Here is a 23,683-nt window from a genome sequence, read left to right as displayed (position 1 = left end):
TGTGCCTACGGATGGCACAAATGACTGTACCACACACACCAGTGCTTTGGACAAATGGCTCTACTAGATGGGAAGGAATGGGAAGTCTGTGAATCTTATAATAACCTTTAATCAGCAGCAGGGTGGGGAAGGAAAGAACACTTGAATGATTTTTACATTAGCTTAAGTAAAACCATGTGAATTGATTAGGTTTCTTGCAACAGAACAATAGCTGGGTTTGCTGCTGGAATTCTGATGTTTCCCAAGCAATCTCTATGGCAGCAAATACAGCAAGACTGTGGTCAGGTGTGAGCATGCACACAGCCTGGATAAAGAAAGTATAGGTTGCAGGATCTGCTATTCAAATGTTCACCATGAACAATGTCAAGGAGTCCAGAACGCTGGAGATTCTTCTCCTTTTCTTGAAATGTAGAAACCCTTTTCTTACGGGGATGAGAAAGACCAAACACTTAAGTGTATACTGCTGTACACTGTGCATTAAGCATGATAAACACCCCCAGTTGGAGCTCATTTATATTCCTTGCCCAGGTTGCGCCTTTTCTAATGAAAAATGTAACCAAAACTCACAAGATTACCTTGAGTAAGTGGGGAAGAGACTGTGTTTATTCTTGCATGGGGTGCAAAGATGAGGAAGCCATTCCCCAGTGACAGCATTGCTTTAGGTTCAGTCATTTTTCTTCCTATTACCTTGATCACATGTTTACCTTGTACATGTCTACAGCATAGATTAACTCCTCTTCACATGCCGGGTGCCTCCAGCAGGATGCAAGCTGTGGAGGTGCTCTTGCCGGGTTTTAAGTGCAGCTATCGAGTGTGTGATGCAGGAGGAGTCATTTCATTGCGCCTCTTTGTCTCTTCCTGTAGTGAGTCCACTCTGCACCAGTGATGCCTCAGGAGGATGATAACTGCAGGGTCTCTGACACGCTGAAATTCCCTTCAAGTGCCCTCCTTCTCCCACTGCCGGTTGGCTCTGAGATAGCTGTAGCAGATACTATCCAGCGAGATCCATCTAACAAGGCACGTCCTTTTATCCTGTTATTCCACAACATCCTTGTATATTGCTAAACAGTTGTTATTGTCTTCTCCACTGAAAACCAGACATTTATAAAGAACTTGCTGGAACTTGCATTTTGCCTTCTGAAGTTTGATGAATGTCAGGCTACCCCCTAGTGTTTCCTTCCAGAATATCAGGGCATGTGGGATACAAGGGATGTTTCTTCTCCCTCACTATCTTCTGTGTGGCAGATACTGCTTCAAAGAGGTTCACAAAAATAATCCTCCTTTTTTTCTTATAGGTCAGCTGCTTTCCTTCAAAGAATGTAAAGCTGCAGTCAGATATAATTCAAAGTAGCTCCTCATTTTGATCAGCCTCAACATTTTGACCAGCCCACTGGAGTTTTATGTACATTCCAGGCATATTCAGATGACCTGATAGGTTGGTTAATGTAATGCAAATATCAAATGCTTGCATGTTTACTGTGGTGTCCTGGTTATTTCTAGTTCTTCAAAATACCTGATGATCCTTTGGGTTGTATTAGCAGCTAGGAGCCCCAGAATTTTATTTTCCTGCAGCTAAACAAACATATCACAACCTACTTGTCAAGTACAGCACGTGCTTCTTGGTGTGTAGAGTCTAAGTACTTACGGAAATCATCTGTTTGCTCTTTACTCAGAGAAGATACTCTGAGAAGTTTTGCTCGGTGCTGTCCCTTTCTATAGCCAAAGGGAGATTGTTTGCTTGTCCTTCCCAGAAAAGGATCTCACTTTAAACCTGTAAGTTTTTCTAATTCACCGATATCCATATGAATTTTTCAAGACAGTGTGATGATTATGCGGCAATGAGGATTTCCATTTTTGTTGCAGAAGGCTTTTTGCCAATTTTTTTAAGCCTTAAGAGAAATTTTTGTGCAGGGGCTTGGTAAGAAAATGTTCTTTATTGTTTCAACATGTCTTGGGACAAATACAAACTGGTCCTGAGGCAAGACAGTATTCAGAATTAAATTAATTCTCTTAAATATGTTATTCCAAGATACTATTGATATTGATGTGTTTCCCAGAGTGTGCATGGAACTGCTGGCTGTGTCCCCTCTTTTAATTGATATTGCCTTATTCACTAAAAGTGACAGTGGAATTTTCCCTTGATTTTATTCCCTTCTGACAGTAGCCTGGAGATAATATATTCTATATACTTGGTATTTATTCTGCTGATTGTATTTTGTAAGCTTGGATTCACCTAGCCCATACAGCAGTATATTATTATCACTGGGCTCAGTGCATTAATCCGAAGTGACAAGGCACAGTGGTGCTTGAGCTTACCAGCACGTGGAAGAGGTGAGTGACTCGCCAGGTGCCAAGAGGTGAGTGGCAGGAGGAGACTGTAGGGCTGCCCCGCTGGCTCAGAGCACCCCGTGCCCTGCACTACACGTCCTTCTGCTGAGCAGCGCTTGTGCTGCAGAGTAGCACCTGGGGCTTAGCATCCCTTGCCGGTTAATCTCTGGGCTCTGTGTGTGCAGCTGGGATTCCTCAAAAGCACAAAGCACTGAGGAACCCCGGGCTCTGCCAGTGTATGGGAGAGAAAAACACACAGATACCTAGGAAGAGAAAAGAGGTGTCTGGAAGAGCAAGAAGAGAGGCTGGGAAGTTTCCAGGAGGCAGTTCCAGGCTTGCTAACGTGTATTCTCCAGTGTGCCAAATAGCTCTGTAGAAGTCTATGGTTGCAGCAAGGGCTGCTAACAGATATGGCTTGTGGCTCTATTCACCTGCAATGCACAAATGTGGTACGAGGTGCTGCTTTGTAAATTGGATTACAGGACTGGGAAGGTTTGTTTGTTGTGCACTGCCAAGTCCCAGCTTTTCACTCTCTTTGCCTAGAGCGGGGAAACTGTTCTGGGGGGACAGTGCAAGTCAACTACAAGGGTGCTTGCTCCATGAAGCGCTGAATCCTGACCCAGCCGCAGGTGGGAGTCTGGCAGGATGAAGTGATGGGGAGGAGAAGGTTAGCTGTGCGAGTTTAGTCGTCTGCGTCTAGAGGAACACAGCTCTCTGGATGGGCATTTGCAGATTGATGGAGCTAGATAAGCATCGGTGAAGATGAGTAACGATGCCACACAAGGTGAAGGAAAACTGCTTCCAGGATCGTGAGCTGTAAGAACACTGAAAATAATGTCAGAAGTGGTGTCTCTTCCAGCCCTGTAGGTATCTGGCAGTAAAAATGTATTGATTAGCTGACATTCTTGCTAACAAATGCTAACAAAGACAGCCCGTAATAGACTATTTTTGTACTGAATCATGGCTTGTACATTGGAGACTCCTGGAAAGAAATTCTCAAAGCCTCATGTTCATGTGGGCCCTGCTCAGGTTTTTCCAGCTGAATTTCTCTTACCTGGAAGGGCAAGCGGGGACAGCACTTCCTTCTTCTGCCACTCGGAAATAGGGGTCTACTCTTTTCTCTGCAACCCCCTGGCTCTGCACTTCCTGCTCTAGCTCTTCTGTCTTTAGTGGCCTCTGTGGAATATACAAGCTTGTGTGTCAAAGGAGTGCCTTTTCCTGGCACTTCCTCTGTTTGACCTGTTAATGCTTGCTTGTGCTCAGGTGTCACAAACCCCAGTGACCTAATGAGTGGTCACATTGCACTGCTGTGGGCCCCACTCATCGCTGTGCACCAGGAGCAGCAGGTCTGCTCTCCGGGCACAGCTGGGGCTGAAGGAAAGAACCAGAGAGAAGTGAGGACAGGAGTGTTGTAACTTTCCTCCTGCCCTGTGGCTCAGTGCGGCATGTTTGCTCTGAGTGGCGTCACGCAGAAGTGACCATGGAGCTCCTTTAATTCAGATTTTGTCTGTATCCATCTCTGGGTGACTGCAGATAAAAAGCTCTCGTACAGAAGTTGTCTTTAGAGGTTCTCTGACTTCTTTCATAGAAAAAGAAGAACTTGCTGTTGAGATGCACTTTTCTGTCAAAATTCTGGAGTATACAGCCAAATTCTGCAGCAGTTCTTCTAATTAAATCCCCACTGCAGTCACTCTTTACTCTATTAAGGGGTGTGAAATGGTTCCCTCTTATTCACGGCAGCAAAACTGCTTAATCCCTGGCTGCTCAGCTGATATTAATGCTAGTCTTTCATTTGCATTCAATACCGTTTTGACTTTAATTCCTCTGAGGGATCTGTCTCTTAAATGCCTGAAGTAAAAGCCCAATCCCTGTGTCAGGTGGGCTTCTGGTGTTTTGTGGGCTTGATGAGAAAAGCAGTTCTTTATGGAGAAGACAAATCAAAGCTGCTTTCTTGCCAGGTGTAGATGAATTGGATGGGTAGAGAAAAGTGGCTTTTTAGTGCGGAGGTGTGTGTTAGCTTAAACAAACAAACAAGAAAAAGAACAACTAAATCTGGGCATGAATTATAGCCTGTTTTAGATTTCTGTGTGTCACGTTTTGAATTGAGCTGGAGTACCTATGGCTTTTTTAAATTGCATTTGAACAAAAGTAAATACAAAGAGAAAGAAACCAGGACAGCAAAAGCCTGCAGGAAATTCCTCTACTGTAAACAAAGTCACCTTATGATTGATGTGAATGTACAGCCCCTTGTAAACATGTCTGTTTACTTGCAGGAAACCAGAAAGAACCCACATTGGGTGCTGCTGATTTTATCTAGCTTTGCTTAAATGCTTTTGGCTTCCAGTAGTCACTCTAGAGAGAGTGCAGGAATGATGGCTGCTCCCTGGAAAACTCAAGTCCACTGTACTTTAAATTCTCTGGTAAATACTGCAGATGGGCAGAGCTGCATGGGAAATCTTGGTAATAGCATTTTGTGGCAATCCCGAACCTCAGTGCTGAAAGCTTATTAATAGTGGCTGTGAAGTATTAATCCTTTGCAAAGGAGCTCTACTTTTCAGTGCACCTGATGAGGGAATTTTATGCCAATAAAAATGTTGTAATAACCCAGATCCTACACCATGAGGTTCCTGTAGGCTCCCACCAAAAATTCATTGTGCTAACATTGTCAGTGCTTCTGAGCCTGCCAAATACTGTGTTGATGGAAAACATTGTAATTGTTTGTGGGACACTTTGTTTTTATTTAAAGATTTGTTCCTGTCTGAGAGTGAAATCTTGTCTGTGCTGAAGTCCATCAGAAACTGGTTATGGCCTTCAATGGGGCTGCAAGTCATGGCGAGCAAAGCTGGATTTTTATGATGGATATTTCAGAGAAATGATGGGCGATACTCATTGTCTCCGCTGAAGATGTGACACATAGCTACTGCAGAGAAGCCCAACATTACAGACAAAGTGGAATACTTGGATGGTGATTTAGTTATAGTCTAGAAATCCCCCTTGCCAGCTGGTTGTAATCTGCCTCCCAGGGGTGAGCACGTTGCAGGGATCCTCCCAAAGACCTCGTTCTGCCTGTACACAGGCAGAGCTCTCACTGTTTTGCAAAGTTTTTTTTCCTCAAATAAAAATTGCAATTCTGAGATGCTCTCCATTCTGCAAACAATTACCAGTAGCAAAATGCATTAAAATCTGCAGATCTGTTGCCATGGGAAAATGTTACACCTGGGATTGTTCACAAAAATGTGTCTCTGGTTTGCAAAACGCCTTGCCATAGAGTGTTATATAGAGGCAAAACAGCGAGGGCAATGTTTTTTCCATTTGTGTATATGGATGTGGAATTTGAAAGAAGCTTTACAGATATTTTAGGCCAACAATCATGTTGTACCATAAAGCATCTAACAAGATGTTGGCCTAACAATATCTGTGCCTTACACATGGATCATTTTTCAATGAAAAGTATTTACGTGGGTATGACTGTTCCCAGGCAGTGTAAGCCACGAAGACATTACTGCATCATGCTACAGATCAAGAACCAGTGCATGAAAGCAGGCTCCTGGAAGATGCCAGGACAGCTCTTTGGAACAGTGTCTCAGCAACCCTGCTCTGCTATGAGAAAGGAGTTTAGTCTCTTTCAATCAGTTACTAATCTACAAGAGGCTGTTTCTTCTCACCCGGTAACAACATTAGGAATCTTTGATAAGGGAACTTCTAGAAAATGTAAACAAACAAACAAGCAGACAAAAACCTTTGAAGAATATTAGCTAGATCATCCTTATCCTTAGCAGTTCCCACTATTTTGCTTGGTACAAAGTCCAAGTCTAAGTACTCCAATTCCAGGATCACCCATAACTATGTGTTTAGTGAGCAGACATCTGTGATGTCCAAAAATTTAGTTCAACATCTTGATTAAATGTGATATTTATCCACTCTTTGTGAAGACAATCAGACTCCCCCTACAATTATGTTTTCTTTTTTTGCTGCTTTTTGACTGTCTCTGAACAAGTTGTGATCAAGGTTGTCGTCTTGATTGGCTAGTTGAGAAAATGGTACTAATTGGTCCTACTTAGGAGTAGTAGTGTTTATAGACTGAGTTGAGATAAGAACAAAATTGGCTTAAAGTTGCAGCTTTATAAGGAAAGTCCAAGGCCTGAATGTTGGCTCTGAGATGTCTGCCAGGCACAGGAGCCACATCAGCCATTCCTGGTTCCCTTCAGGGTAACGCCAGGTGTGAAATCCTGGCACTGCCAAAGTGGAAGATGTCAGTAAGAGCAATGAACTGAAAGTAAAAGGGGAGTTTGAGCTAAATACAGGGAAAATAATGCGCATCACAATTAATATAGATGATAGCTGATTAAACAGTTGTCTAGAGGCTGTTAGAGATTTCCTACTTAGAAGTCAAAGCCAAACTGAAGTCAAGGTCCGTGGGTGCAGGGTGAATTTGCTTTCTATGCTGAGACAGAACCAGACCCTCTGAGCAGGAGCCCCTCGGTTCTGCAGCAGTGCTGTTTCAGAGGCAGCATCCTCACCTAATTAGCCAGAAGTATGCTGTTTTCTGACTACCGGAGCTGCTGAGCAACCTTTTACCTTTTTAATCACGTCCTCTTTTGGTTTGTTATGCTGGAGAGGGCAGAATAAGAGGAGAATTTTTGCCAGACTGAGAACAAACATTGCCTCATGTGGGTGGTTTTATACCTTGGAGGCCAATCCCTCAACTTTCTGACTTGTTTGCCCCCTTCTTTATTTCTGATGGGAAAACAACCCAGCAGGATGTAAATCATGATGCAACTCTCTCCACCCCATGTAGAAGTGAGAAACTGGATCAGAAGGAGCTGTCACATGCGTGCAAAGAGAGCAAAGAGGAGAGACGGCAGAATGAATTTCTTCTTAATAAATTTGATGTGGAGACTGGGAGCGTGTTTATAAAACCTAACTGAGAGTAGAGGAGGGTTTGTATCTTTGTTTTTTTAAAGTGCAAAATCAGGGCTGCTTTATTGGACCCATGGGATTGGACAGTGTGTAGAAGGCCACCCATCTGGAAACCAGCTGATCGCTGCCGAAACTTTCTTCCCAGGCTCTGGCCCTTCTCTGACAGGGTGCTAGGGTTTTATGAGAGGCCGACAGCAAGCCTTTTACAGACCATAACTCCTTGTCTCAACAAAAATTGCTATAAATTAGCTGGAGAAAGGACCTGAGGGGATTGTCCCAATCTGGCTTGGGGTCTCAAGTCCAAAGTCAGCAATTTTAACAGAATAATCTGAGGTTTCAAATCAATTGTGTCTGGAAACAACCTTTATGGGAAATGGGTGAGTGGGAGGCAGCAGGCAGTAAAAGGGAGGCAGGGAGTGAGACGAGGTTATTTCTAGATGGTGAAAATGTAGACCATGTAAGTCTCTTTTCCCCAACGACTTTCCAGGGTCTATAAAGGAAATCAGTCACAGTTCCTCAGGAGTCCTTATTTCCTTTGAGCATAAGGCAGCTTCTATACAGAACTTGGAATTGCTCTCTGAGCCTGAGCATTTAAAATTTTGTAAGCATTCAGAAGTTAAGCTTGGATATGATCTTCCCAGTGGTTCCGTTTTTCATAACAACTTAAATCTAACACACTTTGAAGCAGTCCATTCCCATATGAAAGATGTGGCCAAAATTCTTTCTTATCCAAATAACTGATCTGATACTAGGCTTGTATACCATAGTGGGTTCACAGAAAACAGATAGTTTAGGATGGAAAGAGACTTTCTTGATTTATACATTGAACCCAGTAGATAACTGTCTGGTCCTGTTGTCTCTCCATGGAATATGGAATCAGGAGGATGATGCTACAGAAAGCAAGACAATGGAGGTTATGCTTTTCCAAAAAATTAAAAAAAGAAAAAAAAAGTTAAGAACAAGTTAAAACTTCAATCAGTTTTAAACATTTTGTTCGGGAAATTAAGTATATAATTTCATGTACTGTAGACAAGTAGTTGCCTATTAAATACCCAAACGGCGTTTCCAGGTAAGTAGGCTGGATACTTTCTAATTAAAACTATGCATACATTTGTTTTGGAACTTTTGAAAATATCAAAGAAATAGGAAAAAAAAACACCACCAATAACAAAACCAGCAAGAAACAGTATTATTTTAGTCATTTGCCATTAAAAAGGATTATGGAGCAATTTGCTTGGATTGAACAGAAAAATTGCCATAGCAAACTTTTGTGGTGTTCTGTCACATTTTATAGTAAACTGGGTGTGGTTTTACACAGATCTTATGATCTTGATTTTTGCTTTCTAGGGTGGCTGAGTGGCTGAGCCAAATGGTTGGGGAAGAGGATGGAAACCACTTTGATGACTTATCTTGGAGGCAGGAGGATATCTCTGAGATAATTGGGAAAATAGTACTAGTAACCAGGGATAACTGCAAGAAGCACTGCTAAGCTGGAGGACAGAAGGAGAGGAACCAGCATCTTGCCTGGATGTTAGCACAGCTAATGGCCATGTCCTGCCTGGAAGAGACAGCACATTACCAAAACACGATCATCAGGAAAGCAATTGCTCGTCCTTCCAGACCCGAAGACAGCACCAGGTAGGCTGGAGAAGGCTTTGGATGGGGACACGGAGGGAATGGGGCTTTGGAACTGCTCTGTGAACTCTGTAGAGTTTTCTCAGTCATGTCATGGGGCGTTAGTCTGAACTTAGCCTGGTTTATGGCATGGCGAGGCCAGTCTGGTGTAAGCCACCCTTGTGGCGTTTGGATGTGCTAATTCTTGGGTTTGGCTTCGTATGAATCAGCCGTAACTGGGGCACATGGTTTTAGGATGCTTCTTTCCCCAGTCACAGCAGTAATGCCCATTCTGCTCTTAGCTAGAATGTGTTTCACTTGTGATTCCAAAGGCTGCTTGAACAGCAGTAATTAATGATTACCAGGTTCAAAAAAGAGTTTGGCTTATAGAGCAATGTGTCCAAAGACCCATCTAGAGCATAAACCAGACGGGCAATATCTCCATTTGGTGCTATCCTCATGTTACCTTTTGGGTATTCATATCTGTATGTGCTTCCATGTGTGTAAGCGCATGGGACTGCATGCTTATGCTCTCTCTTCCACAAGCTACAGCTGAGGAAAGGCAGGGAGCGCACAGTCTTGGATATGCAGAAATTGCAGCAATTTGAATGTGGAGTAGGTTTCTTAAGCTATTCACAGGAACACTTGGGGACTTTCAAAATGTCAGAGAAAATACACACTTCCAGTGTGTGAAACGTGCTGGCAGAAAGCTTAGCACAAAATTCCAGAAAACAAAACAAAACTTTCACCAACTTCCACCAGCTGGAGCTGTTACTGTAGCTGCCAGTCTGCCTTGGTCAGAAATTACCTACTGCTGGTTGATCTGTAACGCTGCTTTGGTTGAAAGATATAGTGAAAGGGAACTCTTTATGTTCTCAAAATGTATTACATGTGAAAACTTTGAAATATATTTTTAATTTGAAACAAAACTGTTGAGAATCAGTTCTTTTGCTGTTTGCTTACATGCCAAGACCTCAGCTTTCTCTTGCAATAGTTAATCCTATAACTTTGTCTGCGTGGGGCTGGTCTAACTCCTATCAAAACCAGTGGAAAACTGCTGGTGGAAGCTGTATTGGGCTCATCTGGTGCCCTGATGAAATTTGTGGTGATATACCAAAGCAGAACAAAGATAACAGCCGCAGACTGTAAATTCATTGGGGCAGGGACTCTCTGTTTGTATGCATTGTATAGTGTTGAAGACATTTGTCAACACCTCAGAAATAATGAATAATGCCAGTGTGAGGAGGAAATCTCTCCACTCAACCCTAGGTGTTTCTGCCGCTAAGTGTTGAAAGAGGAACACAGAGCCCCAAACTTTGAGGACTTGGCAGGTGAGGAGAAGGAAAAATCTTTTAACTTCCCTTTTAAATTTAAACTTAATCTGCATTTATTGGGTCTGGTTGAAATATTTGAGCTTTTAATTTAATGTTGTTGTTTTTGGGAAAATTTCTTGGGATGCATGGCATGAAAACGCCTTAGATATGTGGCAAGGTTTTGATTTAATTTATACTTTCATCTGCTTTCCATTACAAACCAGACTAATTGCAGTAACATTCTCTGTGGCAAAAAAAAAATACTATGAGAAGTGTGAATTTGGAAGTTTTCTCACTTTACAGTACCTGTAAAAACATTCAGCAAACAGGTTTTAAAATGATAGATTATGGGAGGGAGCAAAGACTGGATGTCTTCACAGTAGCAAGATTTCACTGACACTATCAAGTTTTCAAAACTGTCAAATTCAATCTATTCTTCTTTATAGAAAAGCTACTTTGCGCACTTGAATTGCGTTTACTCCTGTTTTAGAGACCTTTAAAATTCTAGCACAAGTTGAAATGTCACTGGTGTTTGAAATGCCCACATAAGCATCCACATTTTGCTCTTCAACAGCTGACTGATGGGTATGCTCTTGAAAGAAAACTGCTTGCTTAAAAAAAACAAAAGAACAAAAGACATTTCCAGGGGGATCTAAAGAGTGCTTATGGAGGAGGAATGAGGAGGAGAAGGACGAGTCTCTTGGCATGATCTTCCTGCATGCTGTATCAATAGGGTTTCCCCAGCATGCTCTTGGCTGGACTCCCTTGCCTGGGCACTGCTGTAGAGGCTTGGTGTTACGCAGCGCGCATATTCCCCCCTCTCTCCTCTCCCTAACTGCTTGTGCTATACACCTGGTCATTGAACGAGCCTGATTTTAAAACAGTGCTCCTATAATAGTGCTCTGGGAACAGGATGAAGCACTGATGGCAAGGATATCTTCACTGCCGAAACCGGTGTGCCATCAGTGTACCGCCTCGGTGATGCCGTTCTTCGGGTACAGACTTGTTGCATTTTTTGTTCTGTTTCAGGTAGTGTCTTGACGGGCAACCCCAGTTTTTTGAGCTGTCATAACATGAAACTGGCATTAAATGTATCCAACACAAAAAATAACTTTGGTTTTGCATACGGACTTTATTTTGCTTTTTTGTTGTTATTGTTGTTAGAGAAATGTTCAAATCTACTTTTCCACCGAGGAAGATAAGAAACTGAAAGACAAGTAACCTCTTGAGAACATGATAATTTTGTAGGGAAAGTCTAATAGGACTGAGATAAGCTGTCACCATACACAGGTTTGGTAACGTATGCACATACAGAATTCTGGCTTGGGGTGTAAATGCTGTTCTTTCTACTAGAATTATTTATTCTACCTAATTTTTAATGCATGCAAGTCTGCTTTTGGGAATCACCCTATGGACACAGGCTCCTGTGCACTTTGTGCTTATCTGCTCATGATAGACTATTGTTCTGTATGTGTTGACAATCATTTGTGTAGCTGTTGAGAGAAGCAGGAAGGAAACTGAAACGCCAAGTGAATTTCAAAGTCGTTATCACCATGTGGAAGAGGGACAGTTGTCAAGTGAAAAGTGACAGAATTGGCAGGGCTGGATCTTGCTGCTTGGTACTTCTGAAACACCAAGCAAGGAGCAAACGAGCAGTTAAAGAGAGATGCTGAGAAATGGGATGTCACATTTACTGTGTTCAGACTGACTTGGGATCGAGGTTCCCCATCTCACAATTGGCACTGCTGACTCTTGTGAGAGCAAAATCTGTGCTATATTGCACGTCTACTGACATGCTGCTCTTTCTGCAACATCTGAATCGGTGTGGCTGGTTGAGCCTCAAATTTGCATGTTAAAAGGTGATTACTGATCCTTATGTAGTGGAAAGCTGGGCCAGGATTGTGAAGTTTGAATACATCTATGGCTATGTCCAGATTTGGGATTCTGTAATTAAGAGGTTTTGGTCTGTGCCTGTTTCTAACTGTAGCTAAACATAAACCTCCTCACTGTAAACTTTCTTTCTCAAATAAAAACCCCAAAGCATATAAGCCACAGAAAACCTCTCCAGGTGACCTAGCAAGTTGTCATCAGGAGGTGATGCTTCGCCATTGGCCCTGCTTCTTGTATGGCTTGGACTTAAGCTCTGTCAGAAAAAAAATAATGATTCTGGTACTAATTCCTGTATCCTGAAGGACAGAGCCTGTCCTTTTGGTGAATGTTACACCCTTCTTCCCCTGAAGAGTTAGTCCTCATACAATAGGGAGTAATGCTAGTCTGGCAATGAACTAGATCAGCTGATCGAGTTAAGTCCTTTCTGAAGTCAGTCTGTGATACTGCTCTACTGGAATGTGCAGAAGGAGCCAAGAAGCAGTTATGGGAGAGTAAAATTGCAGTGTTTGTTCTGGAGATGGGCAGAAGTAAAAAAACACATACAAAGTGACCTTTTTATAGTGTATATGAGAAAACAGAAGACTTTTTAAGTACGTGATGCGTTTGATTACATTAAAAATCCTTGTGCTCCCTTTGCTTCCCTTACTTTTTATGTTGGGTGCTTTGCTCCTGGGATGAGGGATGTAGATGGGATGTTGTATTTCCAAGCCTTCTTCAGAGCTGAGCAGGCTGATCAACTGCTTTTTTCATTTGCAGCTCCCCAGGAGCTGCTTGTTACTAGTTTTGAAATCCCCTGCTGATCACAGGACCTGCAGAGACAGGAGCTCTGCTCTATAACATGCTCTCCCTGCTCCATGCCCTTTCCTGGGGCTCCACTTGTCTGTACAGAGGATGTGGAAAATTATTTCCATCCTCATGGAGAGAACTGCTTGTGGTTAAGATGATTTGCAAGTGTGGTGTTGTGTGGTTACATTATTGCTTCCTCCTATAATCCTACATGCTCTGATGCACAGGGTGTTTAACAGCATCCTCAGGTTGACTCCACACAGACTAATTTGGACTGTTTAGATCCTTCTGGTAAGCAGAGTGGTCAGGACTGATTGTAGGCTTTAGTGTAGGCTTCTGAAATACAGCCTTCACTTTGTGATAGAGCAGGTGTGTGAGACCAGACATCCTTCAGATGAAAGCAGCAAAACCGTTCATCTGTGCCAAGTGGTGACAAGCATAGACATCTCCAGATTGGCTAGCGGCCCACCATTTTTCCACTTCTGGATTTAACTTGTAGCCATCAAAAACCTCCAAAGGGACCTTCTATCGTGGGTAGTCATCACATTGGCCATTTTCACCACTGCAAATGCTGGTCCTCAGATGGCATTCTGAAAACCACTGGTAACAACAGCCTGAACAAGCCTTCATTCCTTGTCATCTGTGCTGTGAGTCCAGCAGCTGCTGCAGCTCTTTTCAAGCCGGGGCAGCATGGCTGGCTCTAGTGACATTCGCAGTGACTTCAAGCAGAGGAACATGCACTGGTGTCATTTGAGTTGTATGTGATGTAGAGCATGTTTGCACTGGCTGACTGCAGAAGTCAGCCTGTGCACACAAGTCAGCTGTGTCACAAGTCACTATGAAGTCAGTTGTGCTCTCCCCTGCCTGCCAAGGTGGAAAGAGGAATGCAGCCAGGCTTACTGCCCGTCTGCTTCACTGCAGCAACCCCTCGCTGGCAAAGTGCGAGTACAACGCCCACTTCTGTCTGCAGTTTTCCAAGCAGCCGAGCACATTCCCCTTCAGCAGCACAGCCGGAGTCCTTCCTCTCCCACTGGCAGATTGGTAAGGAGCGATTTTCTTCCTCCCCTGCGAAGTGCTGCTCTGATTTACTGCAGCTCTTCCTCGAGCACTTCCGGAGGTCAGAGGGCTGCAGACATTAGCCCATAATGGAAGACCTGAGGTCATTTGTAACCAATACGAACGAACCTGGGTGCTGTGCAGTGCAGCTGGGAGTAAATAAACCTGTCCCCTGTCTTGCTTTGTAAAACCTCTAGCTAATGTGATGCAGAGAGGAGGATGGAAGAATAATGGATGGTTCTCATCAGAAGAAATATAGCGCCCAGTGGCTTGGGAAGCGTGTGTGTTTATCTGTTATTCTTGTGGGACGCTACCAGGCAGTGCAGCTGGACTCCCCGTGGAGTTTCTGGTGGCTGCAGTGGAGACTGAGGGCTGCATTGCTCGTGCCCAGGCAGCATTTCCTCAGCCTAACTTGCTTCATCATTGTTATTTACCATTTATAATGGAAATTTAAAACACCTCAAATTATAAGATTACTTTTTAGTTCAAAGAGCACTATAAAAATCCTGTACTGCAGCAATGTCGGTCTCCATTGGAAAATCTGGGGTCAATTCATAATCTGCACAAATTAACCCGGGTTAGGTTAGCTGTCATAAAATTGCTGATGGTCCTTACTCCAGTAGTGTTTGGAAACTGCCCAGCTGCAGTGACTGCTGATAGAAGGAATTAAAAGCGTGGGTGTCCTGCAGGCAGAAGTCCTGGTGGAGGTAACTGAAGGACTGAGCACCATGTGCAGTGGAGCAGACCCAGACTGTACGCACTGCTCTATGTGCAAACGCAGAGACTAATCCTAAAGGCAACGAAATTTTCTGCATTTCAGTGCAGTAAATCCTGCTAAAACCCATAGCACAGCTCTCAGAGGCTGACTGTGTGGCTTGGCAGCTGCACACTGTTATTCCTGAGCAGCACGGCTGAGCAGCTGTGGTCTAGGCTGGCCGTGGGGCTGTGCATCTGAAGGGGAGGCCTGAGAGCCAGCCGTTCTTGTGCTCGATCCAAGAGCAGAAAGTGCCCAGTGCAGAGGGGAGAGGAACTCGAATGGGGACAGAGGTATCACTGGCAGTATTGGTTAGGGATGGTGCTCCTCAAGTCCGTGCGTGGTGGTGCAACCATCATGAGATGGCCTCTCCTGGTGTGCTCCCTCTCACCGTGTGATGCTCTCGAGCTGACTGGCTGCAGCAGTCATGAAGCCGGCAGTGGGCAGTGAGCCGCTCGTGGTGTGAAAACAAGCTGTGCAGTGCCACCGTGAGAAGGGCAACTGTTATTTCTGGGTGCCTCCAGGAAGCCATTCCCAGCAGAGCTAGGGAACCTTGCTGCCGTCTAGGAGAGCTGGGAAATCCCACCTTTACTGTTGTGTTCAGAGTAAATACCAGGGAGGCAGATGATGTACTCACACAAGGGAACGATGCTTTGTATTTTAGTTAAAGTCTTCTTCAGGACACACAAGAGAGTGGTGAGCATTCCCCTGTTTGCTTTCTTCTGCCCAGGTGCTTCTTTAAAAACCTGGCACAGGTTCTACTGAATTACACCCCCCTTATAGAAAATTTACAGAACTGAGTAAGGTGGCATGCCATCCCCTGCACATGGAGCCTCCAATGGGCTCTGTGTTGAGTATGTGATGTGAATAGTTATCCAAAAATCCTGTGAAAATGTATTTGGCTCAGTTGGGTGAGGTTTTTACATCTGAAGATGGGAGCTCAGAAGATGGGAGCTCAAAAGATGGGAAAAGGTGTTTTTGGAACTTATGCTTGAAAACAACGGCCATGCTTAGCACCTCCATTCATCCAATAGTACCATAACAGAACCTTTCATCAAGTGCTACTCAGGCCTGCTCCTGGCTACTCCAGCTTCATTACTAGAAATTAGGTCTATTTATTCTGCTTTGAGTACTCCATGCAATTCAAGTCCCGAGGAGAAAGGCAAGCTCAATAGGCCGAGTGGTGTTTGTTTGTCTGCGTTTATCACCATCAGCAAAGGAAGCAATTTTCATAAGCAGCAGGGAGCAGGGAGCCCTCCCCGGCGTGGCTGTTGGCCGTGGCGGTGGCTGTGCCGCAAGTGCCCCACGGACTGCTCCGCACCTGAGGCCTGCCCTGCGGCACGGAGGTGATGACAATAGGCCTCTCAGATAAACAGAATGACTGAATAAAACGTGCTGAAAGCCAGCAGCAGGTGAACTGCTCAGAACAAACCCCGCACACCCATCATCCTGCCCACGAGGCAGGCTGAGCTGTGGCTGGGCACAGCTTATCACTTAGGTTAACACACGGTCCTTTTTCCCCCTCGTGCCCCAACACCTCCCTTCCCAGCTTTCAACAACTGTTTGATTACTTCTGTGATACAGCTAGAGAGAAAAAATGATCAGCTGCCCCCCGTCGTCTTTCACAACAAAGCAGAGGAAGCAGCTCGCCGGGGCTTTGTCCAGCCGCCAGGTGCTGCTGGGTGCCTGGTCACTGCGCTCTTCAGGAAGGTAAATATTGGGCTAGAGATTATTGCAGCTCTGCTCAGAGCAGCACCGCACGGCAGCCCAGTGCTCCAGTGGGCATTTGCATGTCTCCTGCTGAGCCAGCCCTTGTTGGCGCATCAGCAGCAGTAATCGGCTCAAACCTCAGGGAAATGTTTAGCTCCGTTGGTTGGAAAGATGGTGCACATATGGAGGTACTCTTAGCAATGGGGGATGGACGTTTGCCTTCTGCTCCAGCCTGTTTAAAGGCAGCTGCATTAGGAAGTGAGTAGAAAATCCAGCTGAGGTCATCTGTGCACCAGAAAGCATGGTTGTCAGTGGGAATCTGCTCACTCCAGCACTCTCTGGAGCATGTTCCTCTTCTGCCACATGCTACCACTTGTTTTCTTCACTTATAATTTCTAGCGAAAGAGAAAGAGAGAAACTCTGGATGGATTCCCCAGAGGAATGCACTTCCTAATGCACCTCCTGTCTAAGATGCCAATCGCATCTGGCTGCAGAGGCACTGGGCACCAGAGAAGGTCTTCCCTGAGGTGCAGGCAGTGATTCCTAGGGATAAGATGTCAAACATTGGCAGGACTCGTGTGTCATGCAGTCTGTGCTCGTTGGGCGATGGCGGTGTCTGTACTTGCTCTCACTGGGTTTCACTGTCTGCAGTGGAAAGACAATCCTTCGCTGGATTATGAAAAGTCACGCAAAAGCTGGCTAGCAAATGTTAGTATTAGTAAGGGAGGTATCGGGGCCTGTCTGTGTCATCTGCGCCAGACTCCAGCAGACATACCCAGCACGAGGAGCTGGCAGGGTAAACAGGGAGTGAAGGGAGTGGTGAGCTGGGGAGCAGAGGCACAGAGATGAAGTAACACGGTTATGGGCACGCACAGGGGCAGAGGTGGGCCGGACTCTGGGTCTTGCCGGCCCCAGCTCCATGCACCGCCCAGTGCAGCAGGCAGCTCACACACTCGGGTCTACATCAAACACATCCACCCTCTGGGAGATACGTTGCTGTTTTAACAGCTGCAAACTGCACAGGATAGATTCAGATTGTGCGACGCTTTCTTCCAGCTTTTTAGTAAGAAAATCAAGGTGGCACAATGGAAATTCAGCATCTTTTTGGAAGAGCTTGGAATGGTGTTGAATTATGTTTCTACTTGCACAACACTGTTCACACAATCTAGAATTTCGTGGAAGCTCAGCAGGGTCACTGCATCACAGCCCCTGTAGGTACAAGAAGAGGAGAGTAAATGTGGGAGACAGAGAGGTAGCTGGGGCTTCCGTCGCTCTAAATGGACCTCAGGGCTGGCAGGGCAGGGAGACCTTTTTATATTTCATCCCTGCCAGATACCTGGGTGGTATTGCCCAAAGATGAAGGGAACAGAGCGGGACTCATTTATCACCTTTTCTGTTTTCTCTTTGTATTTATTTTTCTTTTAAACACTTAAAAAAATTAATTTAGTGCTGGAGAAAGGTGACAGATTAACAACCCCAGAGCCTTCAGCCCTCTGTTTATCCACTGAATAGAAAGCTGTAAGCACATTCCCGGTGCTCTTATGGCACTGTGCCCCAGCCCTGACCTTGGGGACCAGCTCCCAAGGGAGCAGCCACCCCAGCCCTCTGGCCCACCCGACCCACTCAAGCTGCAGCCCCTCCAGCGGTGCCTGGAGCGGTGCCCGGGCTGCAATCCACCCCATTGCGCTGCACGGTCTCACAGCCACGGTGGGGCTGTTGCTCCTGACCCCTGGGACTGGCAACATGCTTTGAGGTCTTGCTCTTTTGGTGCTTCTTCTCCAGAGAGGGAAAGGGCTGTTGTGTGAGAGCACAACCGAGAAGGCCTTTGGGATTCCCAGGTGTCTGTGGATGGTGCATTTCACCTAGCGGAAGGGCACAGTAGGTGATGTTCTCATACTAGCATGTAGAGCAAGACAACCACGTAGCTAACGTGATTTGAAAGCGGCTGGGCATTCACAGCTTCTGGGGAATTTTTAGATGCTCTGTAATCGAAACATGCCACATGGATCCTAGCATTATGTTGCTGACTTTAAAAAAGTTAATTCAGTTTGTTCCTTATAGTAAAGGTTGGTTCCTTACAGTAAAATCCATCCCCCATCCCTCCAGCCTTTCTCAGAGACATACTTGGGTGGATTTTGTTGAGAATTCTCCCTGTGGGTCATTTCAAGTTCTCACTGTACAGGCTTTGTGCATTACCTTTTTCTTCAGGTCTGGTGTTTGGAGTAGCCCTTTGCAGACTAGGTATTTTCCTCTGCCTTGAAGCTGGAGTGTTTGGGAGAGGGAGCATCCTTCACAAAGCAGTCAGCGTGGGTCGGGACGGGGTGCCACCATGGGGGGTAAGGCTTCCCAACACACACAAGAGACCTCCTAGTAATTAGTAATGCCACTGCTGCCCTCTCCCCTCACTTGAGAAGTGATATTCCCAGGCATGTATTTGGCGTTTGAACTACTCCGTCTCCTCGACCTAAGGGACAGGGGCCAGGACGGCTCTGTGGGAGGCCCTGGTGTTGAATCCATTTGGCTGGGGTGCCCAAGGGGCCTTCCATCATCACCTGCCTCCGTCGCAGTGAAGACGTCTCCATTCACTGCACCAGGTGGTACTCAGGAATTTTATCCAGCGTGAGTTGCCCAGGGAAGAAACCCCTCCTTTTCTGTTTCTGCCTGTGGTACTGGAGGCCTTACCCCATCCCCCCATTTGCTGAGGGGGCAGAAATTTGATAATGGCCATAATTATGCCTGAACATTAAGCGAGTGTTCTGGATCGTTGTGGCTGTATCCACTTGTCCATAATTACCAGCAATGGACATGGTGGCTTCAAAGGCCACCCAGTTATCGTTTATGTTTACTATAAACACAGCAGCTGTTTGGGGTTATGAGGGTGGCCATTTTCCTGCAATCTGATGAGCCAGACCCTGAAATTCTCACCTGACACCAGCTCTCTCCCTTCCTTGGGAAGAAAATTCAGCTCAGGAGTAGCCCCAGGGGCTGTGGTTTCCCCAAGCTGCCTCCAAACCCCAGGGAGGCTGCTCTGCATTTGTGGGGCTATTCTGAGTTGGCCGTGGTGTCTCACCCAGCAGCACTGCCGTCAGCTCAGGGGCTGCAGGAGCACCAGATGGTGATGTCAGGACAGCACAAAAGTTTAACGAGCCCACGCTTGGGGACGGGGGCCCCTGCCTGGCACATCACAAGCAAGGGTAGCTCTGGCTGGGAGGATGGAACAAGCCGTGCAATTTGTAATTTGCACAAGGCACTGCAGAACCGAGAGGTAGCTGGGGGTGCCGGGGCGGTGGGACCGCCGGTGTCGGTTACAGCCGCTCCTGCGGGGCAGTGTGACACCTCCTGCGGGAAGGGAGAGCGGCTGCAGGGTGGGGGGCTGGAGCTCAGCAGCGCTAACCAAAGGATAAGCCCAGCAGTTGTTGCACGGTCTGGGGGGAGAGGATTCATTTCTCCTCCCATGGGCTCCACAGACCCGCTCGGTGCACAGCCTATTTATCATGCTGTGCTCTGGGCCAGGGTTTGGGAGTCTGCCAAAGTCACCAAAGAGCAAATTCCTTCCTTACAGACACGTATGGATACACAGGAGTGTGAAACCCTAGGGCAGAGAAGGCCGTAGACCGCAAAATGGAGGGCGACCATGAGAAACTGTGACCCACCAGGTGTGGGGGGGAGCATGGCCGCTCACTCCTGTGGAAGCAGGGGGCTCTGCCTGCTGCTGGAAGCTGGGCCCTTGGGAATGAGCCGGACAAGTCCAGGCTGTGTAAGCCAGGGAGTCTCTGGGGAGGTGTGAGATAGAAATCTGGGAGGCTGCTGTGGCCAGGAGGAAAAATGTGGAGGCAAGTCATATTGGGGCAGGCAGCAAGGAGGCACTGGAATATGTTTTAGTTGCATTGGAGTCAAATCTTTGTATCAGTTAGTGAACATTTGCGTAGTCTGTGTTTGCCTATGAAAGTAGATTGGAGCAGAGCAGTTGCCTAAATTCCTGCATCAAGGACCAGTCTTTAATCAAGTGGCCAGTCGCCTAATACTTAAAAAATGGAGGGCTGGATTGGGCCAAACTTTACTAAAATGTTAAAAATGCCTGGTAGCTATTTTTATTCACTTTGTGGAGTAGGTGAAAATCCATCTTGCACTCATAAGAACTGATGTGTCTTATGATGTGTAAACCACAAACCTCATGCAAGGTGGAGCTCTGGATTACGGAGTGGGGCGGGTGCTGTGCTGGCCCCACGAGGACATGCGTTGTTACCTGTGCCACCAAGCACAGGTAATTTTGGAGATTTTGAGAGTTTAGGACAGGCTTACGTTTCCCATGACATTGGCATAATCTGTAGAAAATTATAAGTCGGTAACTCATGCCTGATGGCAAGAGCAGGTTATAATTTATGAACTGCATCTCCCTGCCTTTCGTATCGGCGGGGCGGAACATACAGTTGCTCACAGTCATTCGGCCAAAAGACAGGATGGGAGTTTTCCAAGTTTTTCTCCTAGTTGACAGTCTTCCATCTGGCACAGCCTTTAGAAAATAGCATTGGAGTGGGTTCTTAACTTTTTTTTTTTTTTTTTGCCAATGTGTAATCCTTCCTGATTTTTTTACTTTGCTTCTTTTTTTCCCAAAGGAAGCTAAACTTCAGTGATTACAGGCTGGGTTTAAACACTGATGGACTGAAAGTGAATGAAATGAAGGCAAAATATTTTGTTCCTCTGCTAGTACCATTTACAAGAACTGAGTTATAACGTGGGGAAACACCTGGGAAGTGGACTACCTCGGAGCGGTTGAGCAGAGTTGCTTACTTAGCACAGCAGCTGAGGGATGTGGGCTAGAGATGTGTGGCAGGTAGGCACCTCCAACCCGACCCCAGGTAACGTGGTCTGTCTCTGCTATTCATCTTCACTGAAAAAAGATGCTTCATCTTATCTCTAAAGGAAAGAGCAAATTGGCTGGTGTTTGCAGCAGATAACACATATCAGGGTGATGTATTTATAAGGGGAGGAAAGAACAACACAGTCAGTGCCTGTTTATTTATTGTTTCATGAATTACAAAGGCTAAATAGACTAAACACTCCTTCAGTCCAGAAAGAAAAGCAGTGCCAGTATGTGTGATTGAAAAATTAGACTTCCAGTAACGTTCAGACCATTATACTGTTCTCCTCCCAGTCCAGAACTGACATACATCACAGCCTCAAACAATAACACTCACAGAAAAGCCTGGAACCAGGCAGTTACGAAGCTAGCCTCGTGGTAGAAAACCCTTCTCTAAGACTTTCTAACAGAAACATTAGCTGATGCTGTCATGCTGTGGCATGTATGTATGGTCTGTAATCCGTGGCATGGAGGTTGTCGGCCCTTTGTGGGTTGTCAGTATTTGCAGAAGAATGTTTCATGTAAATTGAGAAAGATGTGTTACACATCCCAGTGCTGCGTCAGGTCTCCTGTACCCTCCAAGGCTTTTTGGCTGTGCCCTAGAGCCAGGGACAGTTCACATTTTCATGTTCTCAGGGTTCATATTCGATTCCCCAGAGGACTAGAGAGGGACAAACAGAGTCAGGTTCTCATATACAGATAAACGTGCGAGGAGTACAGGGAATAGGGAGCCGAAAGGATTGATTTGTAGGACAAGATACTAAAAAGCAAAAGAAATAAGTGTCTAGCAACATTGTACTGAGAAATAAACTTACAGTAGGAGAGAAACATCGGGGAGGATAGGTTGCACGGGGAGAACATAGCACAACAGAGAGAAGGGTCCAAGGGGGAAGTTCTTACAGAGGGAATTCCAGTCTGCATAGCAGGAGATGTTCAATAAAGTGAGGCACCTGAGACTGGAACCGGGGAGGCATGCTCTGCCTTGGCAGCACAAAAGAAGGGTTGCCCAAATGTTTGGGCTTTTTCATTTTCAGCTTTTGCAAGAGCAAAGAGCCAGATCAGACACATGAAATGTTACGGTTGTTCTCAGGACCTGGCCCACCTCTCCTTTAGCCGTCAGCCCTCCAGTCCTGTCAAATTGCAAAGGACCAGCTGGAGCAGGTGTCAGCAGAGATGTATCAGTGCAGAGTTTTGCTTGGGTTTCTCAGAGCAAGTGGCAGGATCTCTTTTATCACACTGAGCCTTCTCCTGTCAGCAAAGCAGCCGGATGAAATTTCCTTCTCTGGAGACCCCCTCTGTGTGGCTGTGTAGCCAAAGGATTTTGTAGGCTCCTTTACTGTCTTAATTCTCATCAGATTTGCACCATTATTCAGGCCTGGAAAAGAAAACAAAACAGAACAAAACAAAAACATAAAGCCAACTTTAAAACAAAAATCTTTCCACAGAGACCTCACCAGGAACTTCTGACTTCAACGTGTTTGAAAATGTTTTGGGATGTTTTGCTTCTGAGCATTTGGAAAATTGCTGGACTGAGCTGTTTCGCCTTAACTTTTATAAATGCTAAACATCTGCTGACATTAGCTCAGGTATTAATTCTGGGTCATTTAGTAGAGAATGTGCTTGAACTCAGAAAGAGCAGAGGTGTTTTCTGTATTTCAGTAGACATGCTTAAAATGCAGAACTGCATCTCATTTCAGCCCTCTGTAAAAATGAGGCTGCTCAGAAACTTTGAGCCATGTTTCAGTTTGCTTTCTGAGCGCTTTCATTTTGGAGCATTTTAGTCTGGATCACTTCATTTCCTACCCTTTGAGACTAGGTCAGAGGTTGCTCAAGTGTCCACATGCTTTGAATGCCAGGTTTAAATCCTCGCCCGTGACCTTCGTTCTTTCTCTCAGGTGATTTGTAGTTGCACAGCTTACATGGCACGAAAAGTCCAGGTGTGGGAGGGACAGTAAATTACAGTAACGGATTCAGCAATCAGCTTTCAAAAGGGAACGAAGAAGACCAGAAGATGCCATGTTGGTAATTCTGAAGTGCTGCTGCTTCCTAGGGGTGCTTTTCTGTGGTTCTCATTATCATAAAGGAAAGTAGGTGTTTTTGGATTATACCTGTTTATAGACATAGTTAAACACTAATGGAAGACCAGAAGAAGATCACATAAATCACAAAGCAAAGCATCCTCAGTGCACTGCAGTGGTTAGCTAGCAGGACCATTGTGTTTCAAGGCTGTAAAAATAATTATGAGACAGCAGGACTGAGCTGGTGTTCCATAGATTCAGCCCTGCCGTGCTTCGTCTGGGATGCTGAATTGCACGCTCGTGTTGCAATCATTGCAAAACAGTGCAACAAAGCATGTCAGCTACTTGACAGGACATTAGGCCTGCATGAAGGAAGTCTTGAAAGGAGAAGTGCCCCTCCCCAGACTGGACAGCTGGCCAGGCCTGGCACACG

General features: G+C 45.5%; 1 protein-coding gene across 1 annotated transcript in view; it reads left to right on the top strand.

The window, feature by feature from the left end:
• Window positions 1-693: 693 nt before the first annotated feature.
• The window catches only part of TBX1 (T-box transcription factor 1), a 134,946-nt gene continuing 111,956 nt past the window's right edge, over window positions 694-23,683 (top strand). The window contains exons 1-2 of the mRNA XM_083803485.1: window positions 694-1,017; window positions 8,596-8,886. The gene's annotated coding sequence lies outside the window, so the exon portion shown is untranslated. The remainder of the gene's footprint in view (window positions 1,018-8,595; window positions 8,887-23,683) is intronic.

This window comes from Anser anser (assembly GCF_964211835.1).
Source record: "Anser anser genome assembly, chromosome: 18".
In the NCBI taxonomy this organism is placed as follows: domain Eukaryota; kingdom Metazoa; phylum Chordata; class Aves; order Anseriformes; family Anatidae; genus Anser; species Anser anser.
The sequence above is the reverse complement of the archived record's forward strand: the minus strand, read 5'-3'. Positions and strand labels throughout refer to the sequence as shown.